This window comes from Carassius gibelio, chromosome A2, assembly GCF_023724105.1.
Source record: "Carassius gibelio isolate Cgi1373 ecotype wild population from Czech Republic chromosome A2, carGib1.2-hapl.c, whole genome shotgun sequence".
In the NCBI taxonomy this organism is placed as follows: domain Eukaryota; kingdom Metazoa; phylum Chordata; class Actinopteri; order Cypriniformes; family Cyprinidae; genus Carassius; species Carassius gibelio.
In genome coordinates, this window is record NC_068372.1 from 31,379,248 (window position 1) to 31,398,350 (window position 19,103).

Here is a 19,103-nt window from a genome sequence, read left to right on the forward strand (position 1 = left end):
TTGTTAGGTAGAGAGCGGAGATTTGCCAGATGGATGCTAGGCACCGGCGTCCGAAATCCGCGCTTCCTGAGTCTGACGAGCGCTCCCGCTCGCTTCCCCCGTCTGCGCGTCCTGAAGCGTTTGATCAGCGCCGCCGCTCCTCCGATAACAACGTTCAGTAAAACGTCTGAATAATTTAAATCTGGTAAAAGATCTTGTGGTGTGTTCTGCCGAATGTTCAGCAGTTCATCCCTGGTGAAACTGATAGTGTTTGTTAAACAAAAAACAGGAAAAACGAACAAAAACAGTACAAACACTGGAGAGCCAAGCACTGAAGCAGCCATCCGCGGCGCCATCGAGTACACTGCGCCTAAACTCTGGAATAACCTACCTAATATTGTTTGGGAGGCAGACACACTCTTGCAGTTTAAATCTAGATTGTCCCATCTCTTTAACCTGACTTACACATACTAATATGGTTCCAATATCCAAATCCATTAAATTATTTTTAGGCTGCATCAATTAGGTAAACCGGAGCCCTGTGTCCTGTTCACAGAGCTCTGTGTCCAAGCACATTAATAGAGAGGCTAAAGGAAGGAAAACATGTAGTAGAAAAAAAGTGTACAAGCAATAGGGATAACCACACCCTGGAGAGGATTGTGAAACAAAACCCATTCAAAAATGTGGGGGAAATTCGCAAAGAGTGGATTGCAGCTGGAGTCAGTGCTTCAAGCAACACTACGCACAGACGTATGCAAGACATGGGTTTCATCTGTCGCATTCCTTGTGTCAAGCCACTCTTGACCAACAGACCGCATCAGAATTGTCTCGCTTCAAAAAGGACTGGACTGCTGCTGAGTGATCCAAAGTTATGTTCTCTGATGAAGGTAAATTTAGCATTTCCTTTGGAAATCAGTTTCCCAGAGTCTGGAGGAAGAGAAGAGAGGCACACAATCCACATTGCTTGAGGTCCAGTGTAAAGTTTCCACAGTCAGTGATTGTTTGGGGTGCCATGTCATCTGCTGGTGTTGGTCCACTGTGTTTTCTGAGGTCCAAGGTCAATGCAGCCATATACCAGGAAGTTTTAGAGCACTTCCTGTTTCCTGCTGATGACCAACTTTATGGAGATGCAGATTTCATTTTCCAACAGGACTTGGCACCTGCACACAGTGCCAAAGCTTCCAGTACTTGGTTTAAGGACTATGGGATCCCTGTTCTTAATTGGCCAGCAAACTCGCCTGATCTTTGTTACGATAGGACACAGGAGACTAGAGATCCAATAGCAGTGTGTTTATTGGGTAATCCAAAATGCAAAATCCAAAACAAGCAGGGGGTCAAAAACATGAAATCAGTCAGAAACAAACAAACAGGAAACAAGGAACTAGAAACACAAGGAACGCGAGGAAACTGGGTGACGGAAATTAAGGACTCCATGACACAGACGGAAAACAGACCGGTTTATATAGACAGGAAAATGACGATGAAAGTAAAGTCACCTGAGGGCAATTAACAGGTGTGCAATTACCGTGATGAAGGGACAAGGCTATGTGGGAAATGTAGTACCTGCGGTGAGGTGCCTATGGGGAAGTGAGACCACTAGTGGACACCCAGGGAAACACAGACCAGACACTGTGACAGTCTTAACCCCATTGAAAATCTATAGGGTATTGTGAAGAGGAGGATGTGATATGCCAGACTCAACAATGCAGAAGAGCTGAAGGCCGCTATCAGAGCTACCCTCCATGCCACACCGCATTGCTGCAGTAATTCAGTCAAAAGAAGCCCCAGCTAAGTATTGAGTGCTGTACATGTTCATACTTTTCACGTTCATTCTTTTCAGTTGGCCAATATATCTAAAAGTCCTTTCTTTGTATTGGTCTTAAGTAATATTCTAATTTTATGAGATACTGAATTCGGGATTTTCCTTAGTTGTCAGTTATTATCATCAAAATTAAAAGAAATAAACGTTTGAAATGTATCAGTCTGTGTGTAATTGAATATAATATACAAGTTTCACTTTTTGAATGGAATTAGTGAAATAAATAAACTTATAAACTAATTATATGATCAGAACCTGTATGCTAACATTAGCCTATTTCTCTCTTATTCCGAGGTCACCGTAGCCACCAGATCCAGTCTCTATCCAAGTCAGAGGGTCACTGCAGCCACCCGGATCCAGTACGTATCCAAACCAGATGGTGGATCAGCACCTAGAAAGGACCTCTATAGCCCTGAAAAACAGCGGAGACCCGGACGTGGAGGACTATAATGTAACAAGAGCTTGTTCAAATAATCAGGTGCTAAACCATTCAGGGCTTTATAAGTAATAAGCAAGATTTGTAAAAACTATATGATGTTTGATAGGGAGCCAGTGCAGTGTTGAATGAACACCTCAGTTTTTTCAGAATTTAGCAGTAAGAAATTGCTCGTCATCCAGTTTTTTTATATCGACTACGCATGCCGTTAGTTTTTCTAATTGGTATGTTCGCCGGGTCGTGAAGAAATATAGACCGGACTATAATCAGCATAACAGTGAAAGCTAACACCGTGTTTCCTGATGATATCTTAAGAGTAATAGCCCTAGTACTAAGCCTTGAGGAACTCCATACTGCACTTGTGATCGATATGATACCTCTTCATTCACTGCTACAAATTGATGGCAGTCATGTAAGTATGATTTAAACCATGCTAATGCACTTCCATTAATGCCAACAAAGTCTTCTAGTCTATGCAAAAGAATGTTGTGTTCAATAGTGTCGAACGCAGCACTAAGATCCAATAGCACTAACAGAGAGATAAAGCCATGATCAGATGATAAGAGCAGGTCATTTGTAATTCTAAGGAGAGCCGTCTCAGTATTATGAAGTGGTCTAAATCCTGTCTGGAAATCCTCACAGATACCATTTTCTCTAAGAAGTAATATAATTGTGAGGATACTACCTTTGCTAGTATCTTGGACAGAGAAGGGAGATTCGAGATCGGTCTATAATTAATTAGTTCTTTGGGCTAAAGTTGTGTTTTTTTTATGAGAGGCTTAATAACAGCCAGTTTGAAGGCTTTGGGGACTAATCACAATGAGGAATTAATAATAGTCTGAAGAGGATCGATGACTTCTGGAAGCACTTCATTTAGGAGCTTAGCTGGAATAGGGTAAAACATACATGTTGGTTTAGATGATTTATGAAGTTTAAAGAATTCTTCCTCTCCTATAGTAGAGAATGAGTGGAACTGTTACTCAGTGGATCTATAGTGCACTGTCTGATGCAATACTGTAGCTGACGGCTGCATGGTTACAATTTTATCTCTAATATTATCAACTCATTACTGCTGTGATGTTGGGAAATGTCATAACTTGTTGATGCTTTATTTTTTGTTAATTTAGCCGCTGTATTGAATAAATACCTGGGGTTATGCTTGTTTTCTTCTAAAAGAGACGAAAAGTAATTAGATCTAGCAGTTTTTAATGCTTTTCTGTAGGATAAGTTTACTTTCCCAGCAAGCAATAAAAAATACCTCTAGTTTTGTTTTCCTCCAGCTGTGCTCCATTTCTGGCTGCTCTCTTTAAGGTGCGAGTGTGCTCATTATACCATGGTGTCAGACTGTTTTCCTTAACCTTCCTTAAGGTGTAAAGTAGCAGCTGTATTTAAAATGCTAGAAAAAAGAGAGTCCATAGTTTGCTAACATGATAACCATGCTAGCAAAATGCTAGCAACATGCTAGTCGCATGCTAATCATGCTAGAAACATGTTAACAACATGTTAGCAACATGTTAATCATGCTAGGAACATGCATAGCAACATGCTAATCATGCTAGAAACATGATAGCAACATGCTAGTTGCATGCTAATCATACTAGAAACATGCTAGCAACATGCTAATCATGCTAGAAACATGATAGCAACATGCTAGTTGCATGCTAGTCATGTTAGAAACATGCTAGCAAAATGCTAGTAACAGGCTAATCATGTTAGAAAACATGCTAGCAACATGCTAGTCGCATGTTAATCATGCTAGAAACATGTTAGCATCATGCTAATCATGCTAAAATCATGCTAGCAACATGCTAGTCGTATGCTAGTCATGTTAGAAACATGTTAGCAACATGCTCAGGGCCTAAAGTATTCCGGCACCATGCCGGATCTCCGGCGTGTGGCCGTGAGGAAAAAAATAATAATATTTGAGAGCCTGCGCATGCAGTTTAATATTTTCGAGCCAATTTATTTCTTCTACCAATCATATGAGAGGAACGCAGAACGCATCAGAAGCAGAGAAGGGCGTGTCCTTGCAACACAGTATGATTGACGCCCATATGTCAATATCACGTTAGCGTTGTCGGAGAAAAAAAAATGGAGCGCAAGTTTATGAAGCCTGGGGATGCTGTCCTAGACTTGTAGCAATAGATAAAGGACTCAAAAATAAATGGTGCTTTTTGGCAGTTGGTGCAAGAAACAGAGAGCCCTGGGCTTGTTTCTGCATTATTTGTTCGAGGAAGCTTCTGTATGCCGGCAGCGATAAGAAAGTGCTTGTTCGCTATGATTTATGTTGCGTTCCAGGCAACCCGTAACCCATGTTTTTCCAACCTTAAACCCGGGAAAGTGCACTGGAACGGCAGTCAAATCCGTGACTTCCCATCCGTGAACTCGTACTAGATCGATGTACTCTGGGTTTTGATGTCACAGCACGCGAAACAACAGTGACAGCCCCTACGGAAGCAGTGTTTATGCAAGTGGTACATGTTGAAAATTACATTTTAGGACACTGTAACGTTGCAATAAAATTAATAATCTAGCTAAATTTCCTTGTGCACAGAAAGTTTGGCGTGACTTGCCTGGAATGGTACAAAGTCGTTAGTTGTGGTTTGAAATAGTGACGAGCTCAAAAACCTGGCAGGAACGCAGCACCAAACTCCGGTCATAGAGCCGCTGCCCGTGCACTCAAACTTACTACGACGTTCTCCCTCTCCCGCCGCAAAATCCTGCGGGTAAACGTATAGCAGTTTTTCTTTTTTTTTAATACATTGCATACACTGTTGAATATAAATTAAAAAAGAAACGGAAAATAAACAAATGTTTAGTTTTATTTGCGTTTAATTAAAAGTATGAACATGAACAAAGAACAATTAGAACAAAGAAATACAGTAAAAAAGTAAGAAATGTAAAAAAAAATATATACCTATAATAATTAGGCTATATATAAATTATATAAAAATAATAAACCTGGATTTATTTCATGTTCAAAGGAAAAGTAGCTTATGGGGCCTGCGCAATTCCTTCAAACATTTAACAAAAATATTCTTATTCCTCAATAACAAAATAGACCAATTTTAAATATTTAGCTAAATAAATAAATAAAAAAAAAACAAAATTTCCAAAAAAAAAAAAAAAAAAACTGTACGACTACTTGTGCCCATGCAGGAATATCATGTCGTTGACTGTTGAGAGCTTCAGTTTAATCCGTCTCTGCTCCAGTATGCGACCGCAAATATTGAAAGCCCTCCGCTAGCTGGAATGCAAAGTACATGGCGTGTTTGCTTAATCTTGGAAATTCGTGTTTTCCACCACTGGAGGACATCATCAGGTCTGCGTGCTTCTAATCCATCCAATTTGACTCCTAAATATATGCTATTTTGGAATCGAATTACACGTAGCTGTCTATGGTATCATCCGCATCCTCCCATTCCGCAAAGTCTATTTTATTTTATTTTATTATAAATAAAGGTCTATTTGTTTCTAGTTATTTTATTTTGTTGGATATTTCCACTTTGAGGGAGTCCCGCAAATAATTTTATTTTCCCGCAACCTGCACTCAATAATATCTTGCCGCCCGCATCCGCATTCACCCATCAATTATTGTCCCGCGCCGCAATCGTTGGCGCTGGGTCCCGCGGGGGGGTGCAAGTCTCTAGCCGGCAGCAACTATTAGCTAACACACCGTTGTCTGTGACTGACCATATCTGCGATTAAAAAATATGTTTGTGCACATTTATACCAGAACATGATTTGTCTTGCAGAATTTCGCAGCCACTGGTCACCCTGTGTATAAAACTGGCAGAAGACAAAAAAAAAGCGTTAACTAGCCTGATGGTTTCAAATCAACATGCGAGTTATCCCAGAAAAAAAAGTGATAATAGCCTGGATTTCACTTCTAATCTTCAGTTTAGCAGTTCAGTTTTTAGCACTTTGAGCACTTAATTATTTAAGCACTTTAAGCACTTGTTATTGTTTAGAAGATAACAATTTATTTGACATAGTACTTTTAAATAAATGGTGCCAAACATAATTATTGAAGAGATTCATGTCTTTCTCAGTCTGTTTACCATTTTTTTAAGCACTTTAAGCTCTTTTTACTGTATTTGTGTTATTATCATCAATATTTGAATGAAGTCTGTCTTTGGGGTTTCTCTCCAAACACCCCCCCCCAACCCAAAAAAAAAAGTTCAGGCTCAGGATTTTTTTCCGCTTTAACCCCTGCATGCTAGAAACATGCTAGCGACATCCATGCTAATCATGCTAGAAACATGTTTGCATCATGCTAGCAACATGCTAGTCGCATGCTAATCATGTTAGAAACATGTTAACAACATGCTAGCAACATGTTAATCATGCTAGCAACATGTTAGTCGCATGCTAATCATGCTAGCGACATGCTAGCAATATGCTAATCATGCTAGAGACATGCTAGCGACATGCTAGCAACATGACAATCATGCTAAATTCATGCTAGAAACATGCTAGTCGCATGCTAGTCATGCTAGAAACATGCTAGCAAAAGGCTAAAAATGCTATAAACATGCTAGGTGGATGCTAGTCATGCTAGAAATATGCTAATCATGCTAGAAACATGTTAGCAAAATGCTAAACATCCTAGAAACATGCTAGTTGCATGCTAGTCATCCTAGAAACATGCTCATCATGCTAGAAACATGCTAGCAACATGCTAAAAATGCTATAAACATGCTAGTTGCATGGTAGTCATGCTAGAAACATGTTAGCAACATGCTAAACATGCCAGAAACATGCTAGTTGCATGCTAGTCATCCTAAAACATGCTAATCATGCTAGAAACATGTTAGCAACATGGTAGCAACATGATAATCATGTTAAAATCACGTTAGAACCATGCTAGTTGCATGCTAGTCATGCTAGAAACATGCTAGTCATGCTAGAAACATGCTAATCATGCTAGAAACATGTTAGCGACATGGTAGCAACATGCTAATAATGCTAGAAACATGCTAGCAACATGCTAGTTGCATGGTAGTCATGTTAGAAACATGATAGCAACTTGTTAATCATGCTAGAAACATGCTAGTGACATGCTAATCATGCTTGAAACATGCTAGCAACATGCTAATCATGATAGAAACATGTTAGCGAACATGCTAGTTGCATGGTAGTCATGTTAGAAACATGCTAACAACATGCTAGTAACATGCTACTCGTGTTAGAAACATGCTAGCAAACATGCTAGCAAACATGCTAGCAACATGATAGTCATGTCAGAAACATGCTAGCAACATGCTAGTAACATGCTAATCGTGTTAGAAACATGCTAGCAAACATGCTAGTCGCATGCTAATCATGCTAGAAACATGCTAGCAACATGGTAGTAACATGCTAATCATGTTAGAAACATGCTAACAACATGCTAGTCACATGCTAGTCATGTTAGAAAAATGCTAATCATGCTAGAAACATGATAGCGACATGCTATTTGCATGCTAATCATGCTAGCAACATGCTAGTCACATGGTAATCATGCTAGAAACATGTTAACAACATGATAGCAACATGTTAATCATGCTAGAAACATGCTAGTCGCTTGCTAGTCATGCTAGAAACATGCTAGCAACATGTTAATCATGCTAGAAACATGCAAGTCGCTTGCTAGTCATGCTACAAACATGCTCAAAACATTCTAGCAACATGCTAGTCGCATGCTAGTCATGCTAGAAACATGCTAGAAACATGCTAGCAACATGCTAGTCGCATGCTAATCATGCTAGAAATATGTTAACAACTTACTAGCAACATGTTAATCATGCTAGAAACATGCTAAAAACATGTTAAGCTAATCATGCTAGAAATGTTAACAACTTACTAGCAACATGTTAATCATGCTAGAAACATGCTAGCAACATGCTAGCTGCATGCTAGTCATGTTAGAAACATGTTAACAACATGATAGCAACATGTTAATCATGCTAGAATCATGCTAGTGACATGCTAATCATGCTTGAAACATGCTAGCAACATGCTAATCATGATAGAAACATGTTAGCAACATGCTAGTTGCATGGTAGTCATGTTAGAAACATGATAACAACATGCTAGTAACATGCTACTCGTGTTAGAAACATGCTAGCAAACATGCTAGTCACATGCTAATCATGCTAGAAACATGCTAGCAACATGCTAGTCATGTCAGAAACATGCTAGCAACATGCGAATCATCTTACGACATGCTAGCAACATGCTAGTCGCATGCTAGTCATGCTAGAAACATGCTAGCAACATGTTAGTCGCATGCTAATAATGCTAGAAACATGTTAACAACATGTTAGCAACATGTTAATCATGCTAGAAACATCTTAACAACATGCTAATCATGTTAGCAACATACTACTTGCATGCTAGTCGCATGCTAGTCACGCTACAAACATGCTAGCAACATGCTAGTCGCATGCTAGTCATGCTAGTCGCATGCTAGTCATGCTAGAAAAATGCTAGCAACATGTTAGTAACATGCTAATAATGCTAGAAACATGTTAACAACATGTTAGCAACATGTTAATCATGGTAGAAACATCCTAACAACATGCTAATCATGTTAGCAACATACTAGTCTCATGCTAGTCATGCTAGAAACATGCTAATCATGTTAGAAACATGCTAGTGACATGCTAGTCAAATGGTAATCATGCTAGAAACATGCTAACAAACATGCTAGTCATGCTAGAAACATGGTAACAACATGCTAGCAACATGCTAATCATGCTAGAAACATGCTAGAGACATGCTAGCGACATGCTAATCATGCTAAAATAATGCTAGTCGCATGCTAATCATGCTAGAAACATGTTTACAACATGCTAATCATACTAGAAACATGTTAGCAACGTAATAGTCAAAAGCTAATCATGCCAGAAATATACTAGCAACATGTTAGTCATGAAAACAATATGCTAACAACATGCTATTAGCATGCTAATCATGTTAGAAACATGCTAGCAACATTCTAGTCGCATGCTAGTCATGCTAGCAACATGCTAGTCATGCTAACCAAATGCTAGTAACTTGCTAATCATACTATAAACATGCTAGCAAAATGCTAGTAGCATGTTAATCATGCTATAAACATGTTAGAAACATGGTAGCGACATGCTAGTCATGCTAAAACATGCTATTCGCATGCTAATCATGCTAGAAACATGCAAGCAACATGCTAGTCATACTACAAACATGGTAGCGACATGCTAGTCGTGCTAACAACATGCTAGTAACTTGTTAATCATGCTAGAAACATGTTAGTCGCATGCATTCTTTCTGTCAAACTAATCTATCTATCATTCTTTCTAACTAATCTATCTGTCATTCTTTCTAACTAATATATCTTTCTTTCTTTCAACGAATCTATCAATCTAACTTTAAACTAAAAACTTCTAACTTCTTTAAACTTCTTCAAACTTTCTGGTCAGGCTTTCTCAAGCCAACTTAAAGTTTGTCTCAACAAACTTTTTTTTTCTAGTTTTATTATTATTATTATTTGAATAATTGTAGCTTACATAAATAGGTAAAGCAAAACAAATATTCAGATTGTCCCTTATTTTTTCCCTTGTTTTCCTAAAGAAAAAGCACGTATTTTTTACAAGAATAAACATGATAACAAATTATTAATTAATAAAAATAATTTAAGCAATTAAAACCTTTTTTTAAACTTGAATTTAAATACTATTAAACTAACTTTAAATTCTCAAGGAGTTTATAAGTAAAAAAAAAAGGTCTAAATGAACTTGTGTTAAAAATATAATTAGAACTAACAATATAATTTGATTTTTTTAAATGAACAATTCCTGTATAAAATGGGACAGCAACCTTTATATCAGTGGTTCTCAACCTTTTTTCCAGCGGGCCGCACTATGGTCTAAGTGCAAGTCTACGCATATAATTTACATATTACGTCAGCAATACAAACCAACCAGATTTATTATATTATAGCCTAACTATTATGATATATAATCTATTACATTCATTGAAATAAACAATTCTACTCCACATAAATAAAACGCCTGATGCTGTCGGGAGCGGACCAATTTTGTGAGATTCAGCTTGAAAGGAGTAACACAAAGAAGTCGCGATTGTAACGCCTGTTATACTTTCCGCATGAGCAATCCGGACGCATACACGGCCAGCGCGGATGCAGACTTCTTCAATTTATACTTCTGAATGCACAGGCTGATGGCCAGCTCAATTGCCCAGAATTATTGCACATCTGACTGTCTTTATATTCTTTTATTGACGGATTGCACAGGTTCGAGTAGCAATGAGCTTCTTCACTCTGCCTGGCTGCACATGTGCAATTTTGCTTTTGCAACTGACCACGCGCACCTGTCCGCGCGGTCGTCTGCTAGAGCCTCTGCACACACTCTCCAATGACGATTTTTACATCACGCCTACCTAGCGGTCCATAGCGGACTCGCGGACGCAGAAAGTTTGACAGAGGGTTTAAGATGCAGGCTTGCATGACCTGACGCGCAACATTTCAGAAAATGTGCGTTCACAAATGTAGCCTATTTTGACCCAAAAATGGAAAGCACTATTGAATTTAATAATATGAGGTTCTCTCTTGAGATATTTTGCCACATTTCTTCAATTAAGGATTTTTACATAGTGTATGGTGTTTCCATTTAATTAAGTGAGTTGCAGGGCAAAAGAAAAAAAAAAAAAAAAAAAAAAAAAAAACACGAAAATCCAGCACTTCTCCTTCAATACTGATACTCAGGGGCGGACTGGCCATCTGCCCACCACCCGCCACGCATGCAATCATCACCTGTCCCCCCCCCCCCGCTAATCTGTTTTACACTCCAGTACTGTAGGTGGCAGCAATGCACCTTTAAGTTGGATGCCAGCTGCACTGGCCGTGGCCGCCGAAGAAGAAGTAGTGGAAGGGTAGGAAGAAATGAACATCAAAGACGTTAACGTTAGATAGAAGAAGCATAGAAACAAACAAACAATATGCATAACGCGGCCACGGGTAATAAACTGAAAGAAAAAGGTGGGGCTGAGAAGGCGAGGAAAAAAAAGTGTAATTTACAGTAGATACTAAATTTCCCAAACTAACTGAAATATATAGAAATATTTTCCAGCAGCAGCACCTCACAGTTTAATATCATACATAGTGAAGTGAGCCAGACAGCTATGCAGCAACATGCCACCAGTGATGATGATGAGGGACAGAAAGATGAGCTGGTTCCACAGGCAGATCCAGATCCATGTATGGAACATGAGAGGAGAGAGTTACTTGCTGGGGATGATGTTAGGAAGTGATATTCAGGTTGCTACATTTTTAATGATAACAGTAGTTAAAACAGCTAAACTGCAACAGTTTAGCTGTAAAAGGTCACATGCAGTAGCTAATATTAAGAAATATGTTGTGCTTTTACTTTTAAAAAAGTTGGTAACATTACAGTTAATGCTTGTAATGTTGTATTTTCATTTAGATGTGTTATTATTATCTGTGCAGTAATATTAATTAATTAATTACTGCATAAATTAAGATTATGAAGTAATGAATTCATTTTAAGACAGCATTGAATAGATTGTATAATATACTATTATATGAACTATTCCATGCTATCTTGGAATAAAACCCATTTAAAAAATCCATTCTATCGTTGTTTATTCAGGTTGAGCTTAGACCAAGAGCAGAAAAAGACACCCACTCCAGCTCAACATCAGTGCTATTGCTATAATTTCTATGGTATGGTATCATGAGCCACAATTAAAGTCTTGTGACACTCATGTCAGGCGCTATTGTTGTTGTTGTCGAGTTTACGCGCGTCGATTGCTTTGGGCCAGGCCTAGTCAAAGTCCAGGGCCGTTTTTTAGTCCCAGTCTGTCCGTGGTTGTACTTTGCATGCATATTACAAAAAAATTATATATATATATATATATATATATATATATATATATATATATGTTGAAATACTAAAATGTTTACAAGAATGCTATTTCAGAAATGCTCCATCACAGTGATTGGATGCTTATTAAGAACAAAAAGACCAGAAAAGCACGTAAACATTTGAAATGGGTCATTATTATGGCAGTAACAGGTATGCAACACAATTTTTATATATTTATAGTCATACAATTACATACTTAAAAATGCAAACTAAGTAGCTTTGCTTGCCTCGTGTAAATAAGAGGTTGCATTTACTTATTAATGCTAATCTCCACATTTTTTATAACACCCATCATTTTGAGAGATAAAATTTAAGAAAACAATTTCAGCTATTTGGGGTCTATTTTCCTTTTAAACCAGATATTTAAATAAGTAATAAATATTATAGTATTACATTTGAATCTATTATTCCAAGAGTATGACATTTTATTTAGAGCAGACAACCATGCAACTAACTGGTCATGTCAGCAGTGTGCTCCTAGGTTCACACATCTATCTTCTCCACTGTGATTAAATCATCAAATCCATGAGTTATCACTGAGGTGTCATGTAAACAATTATTTCCATATGTTCATATGAATAACAATTGCCATCTGAATTGTGAGAGAAGTCCCGAGTTGACTTGGTGATACATAAATGTGATTTCAAAAGTTCAGGGTGTCAATCTAGGTGCAATCTATGTGCAACCACTTAATGTTCTCATAGGCTGTTGCAGAGAAATTAATATGACATATTTTCAGTTGTTTCACACACTTTTTGTTATGTATATAATTCCATATATAATGCCACATGTGTTATTTCATAGTTTTGATGCCTTGAATGTGAATCTACAATTTTCATAGTCATGAAAATAAAGAAAACTCATTGAATGAAAAGGTGTGTCCGAACTTTTGGTCTGTACTACATATATATGTATATATATATAGTGCTGTAAATGTTGTTTCATTCAATGTCTGTACAGATTATTTGTGTAAGAACAAAATTAATTGTTGATTGAAAATAAAATAATCAGGTCCAGATTTACAGGTCCAATATTACAATAAAATAATCAAGTATAATTATGACATCTTTCCTTTTTTAAACAATTACAATTACAAAGAAATCCAGTGAATTAAATGCATGTACAATACACAGGAAGATTTTGCTGGTAGTGCATCATTAAACTGCTGTAGTTTGAACGTGCTCCCTTTAAACCAGGCTCTAGGTCGCCTTGCAAGATATCTTCTCAAAGCCAGTTTCCAAGTCTCCAGAAGTGTTTGCAACGTCTTCCTGCATTAAAATGCATAAAGAGTCTGGTTTCAATTTACACTGATGATTATGAAAAAAATAAGTAAAAATATAAAAACAAAAACATTATTTTACCTGAAGTCTTTAGTTTTGGACATTGAATCATGAACATCCTCATTTTCATATATTTGCTGGACCAATTTCTTTTGTGGAGCAAACTTGCAAACCAGAAACATTACATATATGAATAGCTCACTGCCCAGCATCTGAAATTTAGCAATGTAAGCAAACATAATTACTAGTAAAATCATAAAAATCACATTTCAACTCCCTCAAAATTGACAATTTATTAACGACACATAATACATCCTTAAACCCTGCCATTTCTACAGCCTACTGTACTCTGTTTGGCCTCAGCTACAACTACAGTGATTGAGGGCAGATTAGAGTAGTAGACGTTTGAAGGACAGCCGATGATGTCCATAGGCTGGCATTATGCAAACAAATCTAACAGGTAACTGGTAACATAAAGTGGGATTGGAGTTTCTGACACTCATTTCAGCACAGTGGTTCAGAATCAGAAGTTTTCTTTTATGAGACAAATCTTTATTTGTCGTGCAATTTGATCTGTAAACCTTTGCAGACCTTTTTACATTTACAAACAGCTATATTGCAATTCATGAAAAATAATATTTGAGGGGAAAATAATATGGGCACTTATATCAGCAATAATATGAGCACAAATATCAGCAATATTCTCACATAAAACTAGAGGAGCTTACAAAGAAAGTCCAGAAATGTCCTTTCTCCAAGAAGGGACCACTGATGGCTTCCGCCTTTTCCAAGAATGTTATTCTGCAAAGAGAAGAAAAACTACATGAAACAGTCACAGCTGTAATAAAAACAAATGTATGGGCCCTGAGAGTAGCACATAGTTTAGTAAAATAATAGTAATATGGATATTAAACAATCCCACCCTGAGAGCAGCATATAATATACTAAAAATAACAGTAATAAGAATAGTGAGGACTCCGGTCCTGAGAGCTGCACATAGTTTAGTAAAATAAATGTAATATGAATATTGAGTACTCCTGCCCTGAGAGCAGCGCATAGATTATTATTAAAAAATATATATATATAAATATTGAGTATTCTTGCCCTGAGAGCAGGGCATAGATTATTCAAATAACAGCAATGTGAATATTGAGTACTTCTGTCCTGAGAGCAGTGCATAGATAATTAAAATAATAGTAATATAAATATTGAGTATTCCTGCCCTGAGAGCAGCAAATGGTTTAGTAAAATAATAGTAATATGCATATGGAGTACTCCTGCCCTGAGAGTAGCACATAGTTTAGTAAAATAACAGTAATATGAATATGGAGAACTCCTGCCCTGAGAGCAGCACATAATACAATAATAACAACAGTAATGTGAATATTGAATACTCTTGCCCTGAGAGAAGCTCATAGTTTAGTAAAATAATAGTAATATGAATACTGAGTATACCTGCCCTGAGAGCAGCTCATAGAACAGTAAACATATCAGTAATATGAATATTGAGTACTCCTACCCTGAGAGCAGCGCATGGATAATTAAAGTAATAGTAATATGAATATTGAATACTCCTGCCCTGAGAGCAGCACATCGTTTAGTAAAATAATATTAATAAGAATATTGAGTACTTCTGCCCTGAGGGTAGCACATAGTTTAATAAAATAGCAGTAATATGAATATTGAGTACTCCTGCCCTGAGAGCAGCACATAGTCTAGTAAAATAACAGTAATATGAATATTGAGTACTTCTGCCCTGAGAGCAGCACATAGTTTAGTAAAATAACAGTAATATCAATATAGAGTACTTCTGCCCTGTAAGCAGCACACAGTTCATTAAAAATAACAGTAATATCAATATTGAGTACTCATGCCCTAGCATAAATTTAAATATTGAATACTCATGCCGTGTAAGCAGCACACAGTTCATTAAAATTACAGTAATATCAATATTGAGTACCCCTGCCCTGAGAGCAGTGCTAATGCTAATGCTAACTAACTGATGTACCTGTCACTGATGTCACCCCATTTTTGAACTTTTGCCATCTGGCCTCAGAGCCGCAAATACCAGAACAGCAAGGCACAAAAACAGTTTCTTCCCCCAGGCAATCTACCTCATGAACAGTTAAATGTTCCCCACTTATGCTTATGCAAAAAAGTGCAATATCCTTATATTTATTTGTTACCCCTCCATCCTAGTACATCCCTGCATCTTATTCAATCCTATTCCATTATCATTTATAGCACAATTGTTTATACACTTATTTATTTGCCTACATATATATATATATATATATATTTTTGTCTGTGTGTTGGTGTCTCTGTGTACTGGAAGCTTATGTCACTAAAACAAATTAAGGTCTTTCTGATTCTGATTATTTATTCCCATGTCTTACCTATTCAAGCAGAGTCTGTCTTGTATGTGATTCACTTGTTTTGCCATTTTGCTTACAGAAGCCCCTTGCCGCAATCCTGTCACTGTAGATGGGCATCTACCTTGACAAGTTGTCGTCATCAAGCTCTCCTATAGTAGTAGCATCTATCTGTTAAAATATATTACAAATAATATTTAATGAGTATAGATCACCAGACAGGAAATGCCCAACAGATAACATAAAAAACATGCTTAATTGTAAGCTATTATGTGTAAAATTTAATAAAAGTTAAAAGGAAAAGATAAAATACAAAAATAAATTCAGAATTACATTGTATTTTTCATTCATTTTTCCCTTTAAAATAGCCTATTGCTCAATGTTATTATTATACTGAACCCAGTTGGCAAATATTGCCTGCACATTTTTCCTAATGTCTTAGTCTCTTGATTTAGCTTATTAGAATAAAGCCTATTAGGAATTCAAACCGCCACTAAATTAAATATGAGCCAAAAAAATACCCTTGTGTGGGTTTTTGTTTTATTTATATAGTTTCATCATATAGTTTACCAATATCAAAAGCAAGAGTGCTTTTTACAGAATATCTGCACAACTGCAAATGTGTAAGTGACTTTGTAACTGATTAAACAAGTGTTGCATTTTACACAAAAAATGTCAATATTGTCTGTTTCGCAATTTCGCCAATGGGGTTTCATTACTCCAGGGTTTTTAATGAATCGGGTGAGCCAACAATTCAATAACCTATTAATTAAAGACAAAATCATTGCTTCTTTCCTGAATGAATCATTTTTGAATGAATTAGGAATTATTAGAATTATTCATTTGGTTGAATGAATTATTCATACGTTGAATGAATGACTTGCTCATTAAGGCAGTGACTTGCCGCCACCTAGTGGCTTGTTTTTTTATATTATTTAATTAATTAATTTTACAACCAACCCACTTAAAACACATGAATCTCCAAACATTACTTGTTCATTTTAAATGAAAAACGGGTTGCTTTTTTAATAGTCAAAAAATGTCAACACAACTTTTTTGGATGTTATGTTCATCTATGGTTGTGTTAGCCAAATCCTACGCAATAAACTGATATGAACGAACCGGTAAAAGACATAGGGCCTACGATTGGCGAATCTTAAATGGTTAACAAATTATTGTAGTTTAATTTAATCATAATTTCATCATTTACCATCTTGTTTACAAACCCCTGTCTATAGTTTACATTAACACGTAGACTACAATTCAGAAACATACCTTGTCCTCCTTCATTTTTTTTATATGTTCCTCTGAAACCCCTTGATTTTGAAGAAAAATCCAAAAATCCATGTTGAAGTTGTTTTACAAACAACAATTTGGCTTGTGCTTACTGTTGACAGTCTGACGTACTATGGCAGAGTCAGCACAGTTCAGTTCCACAAATTAAACTGGTTGAAATGTTTTTATTTTACGTAGGCTATGTCGTAATAACGAGATGCTATATGTCGTTTTTACGACATAAGATCTAGTTATTACGAGAAAATATGTAGTTTTTATGACATAAGATCTTGTTATTACGAGAAAAGATGTCATTTTAACAACATAAGATCTCGTTACTACAACATAATTGAGGAGAACAAATAAAATGTATGTGGCAGCAATGCGTCACCGTAGTTTTCGGCAGCAGTTGTTTAGTTTAAAAGTAGACATGTTAGGCTTTCTATAGATATCTCTCTCATGTCTCTTCGTCAGTTCATTTAATGACGTGTTTGTAAATGAATATCAGCGCAGACAAAGGCTGCAGACAGCACACCTTGTGTGTTATCTTTATTTTATAAGTGCACAAAGTACTGTTGTTATTATGTATGTATACAAAAAAGTAGACCCTTTACAGATTCAATTGATGTATTGCTCTTATCTGTACGATCAAAACTGAAAGTGTAATTTCATTTCATTTCGGGGTATCAGGAGAAAATGACTCATAACACGTATACGCGTTAATCGACTCCAGAGGGTTAACCTTCTGACACCTTTCAGGAACCTAACGATCAAGTCATGCCTCCCCAGGGTCTGGCTGTCCACTGCATCATCATGGGTTGCAATGGCAGCAACATACACTTTCAAGATGAAGGCTGACAGCCCAAGCTCCAACCTTTCTTGCAGGAAAGAAAGCATGACTCTGACCGAGCATCTCCGGGGGTCTTCTCGGTGAGAAGAACACCAATTTGTGAACAGACTCCACTTCAAAGCATAGGTCTGCCTCGTAGAAGGGGCGCTAGTCTGAGTGATAGTGTCTACCACTGCTGGTGGCAGATCATTTAGGCCTGCGCGTCCCATCCAGAAGCCACACATAGAAGTTCCAAAGATCTGGACCATACGGTGCCCAGTCCCTGAGAGAGGAGGTCCTGTTCCTCGTCCTCCCTGACCTTGCACAATGTCTGTGCGAGTAGGCTTACTGGGGAAAATGCATACTTGCGTAGAGCCCGAGGCCAGCTGTGTGGCAGTGCATCCATGCCCAAGGGGGCCTGAGTCAGGGAATAGTACAGCTGGCAGTCTGGGGACTGCTGGGAAGCAAACAGGTCTACCTGGGCTATCTGGGGATGGAGTTTACCACATCGCTGAGTTGCCTGTGTCAGGGCCACTTCGTCATCTTCTTTGATGATTTCCTGGCTGGATGTGACAAGGGGGTGGGAGATGGGCCATAAAAAGGGGCCATCCACGACTACGTCACTTCCCTATGCACATCCGGGAAGAAAGGAACCAGAGCAAAACACGGTTGTGAGCTATACTCTACATTGAGAACCAATCACACAGCCATTAGCACTCAGCACTGGATGGTGTATTCACCTCCAACCTGATAGTCACAGCTGCCTGGGCAAGCATGGCTGTCAACTCTGGGCCTGATTCGTCAGTGGCAATAACACCCGAAGGGAGCAGCCCTGCCGAATCTTCATCCACAAGGGTCAACAGCCCATCCCCCGATGCTGTCATTGACATCTGATCCCCTGGCAGCAAACCGAATGACAAGCTGGGACTGCCATAAGAGCGGAACGGGTAAAGACGCGATCACAGCATTGCCATGGTCACACACGCAGCGCGGGCATGAACCATCCGCGAACGCGTCTTCAGCGTACAGAATGTCCAGACATGGAAGACAACGCTTGATGCCATTGTCAGAGGAGAGGAAACGGCCGCATCCAGAAGGACATGGATGAAACGACGTCTTTAAAAAGACATGAATCTTCAGTGATTTGCTCTTTTAGGAAATCTGCTCTTTTAGTTGAAGCACCCAGG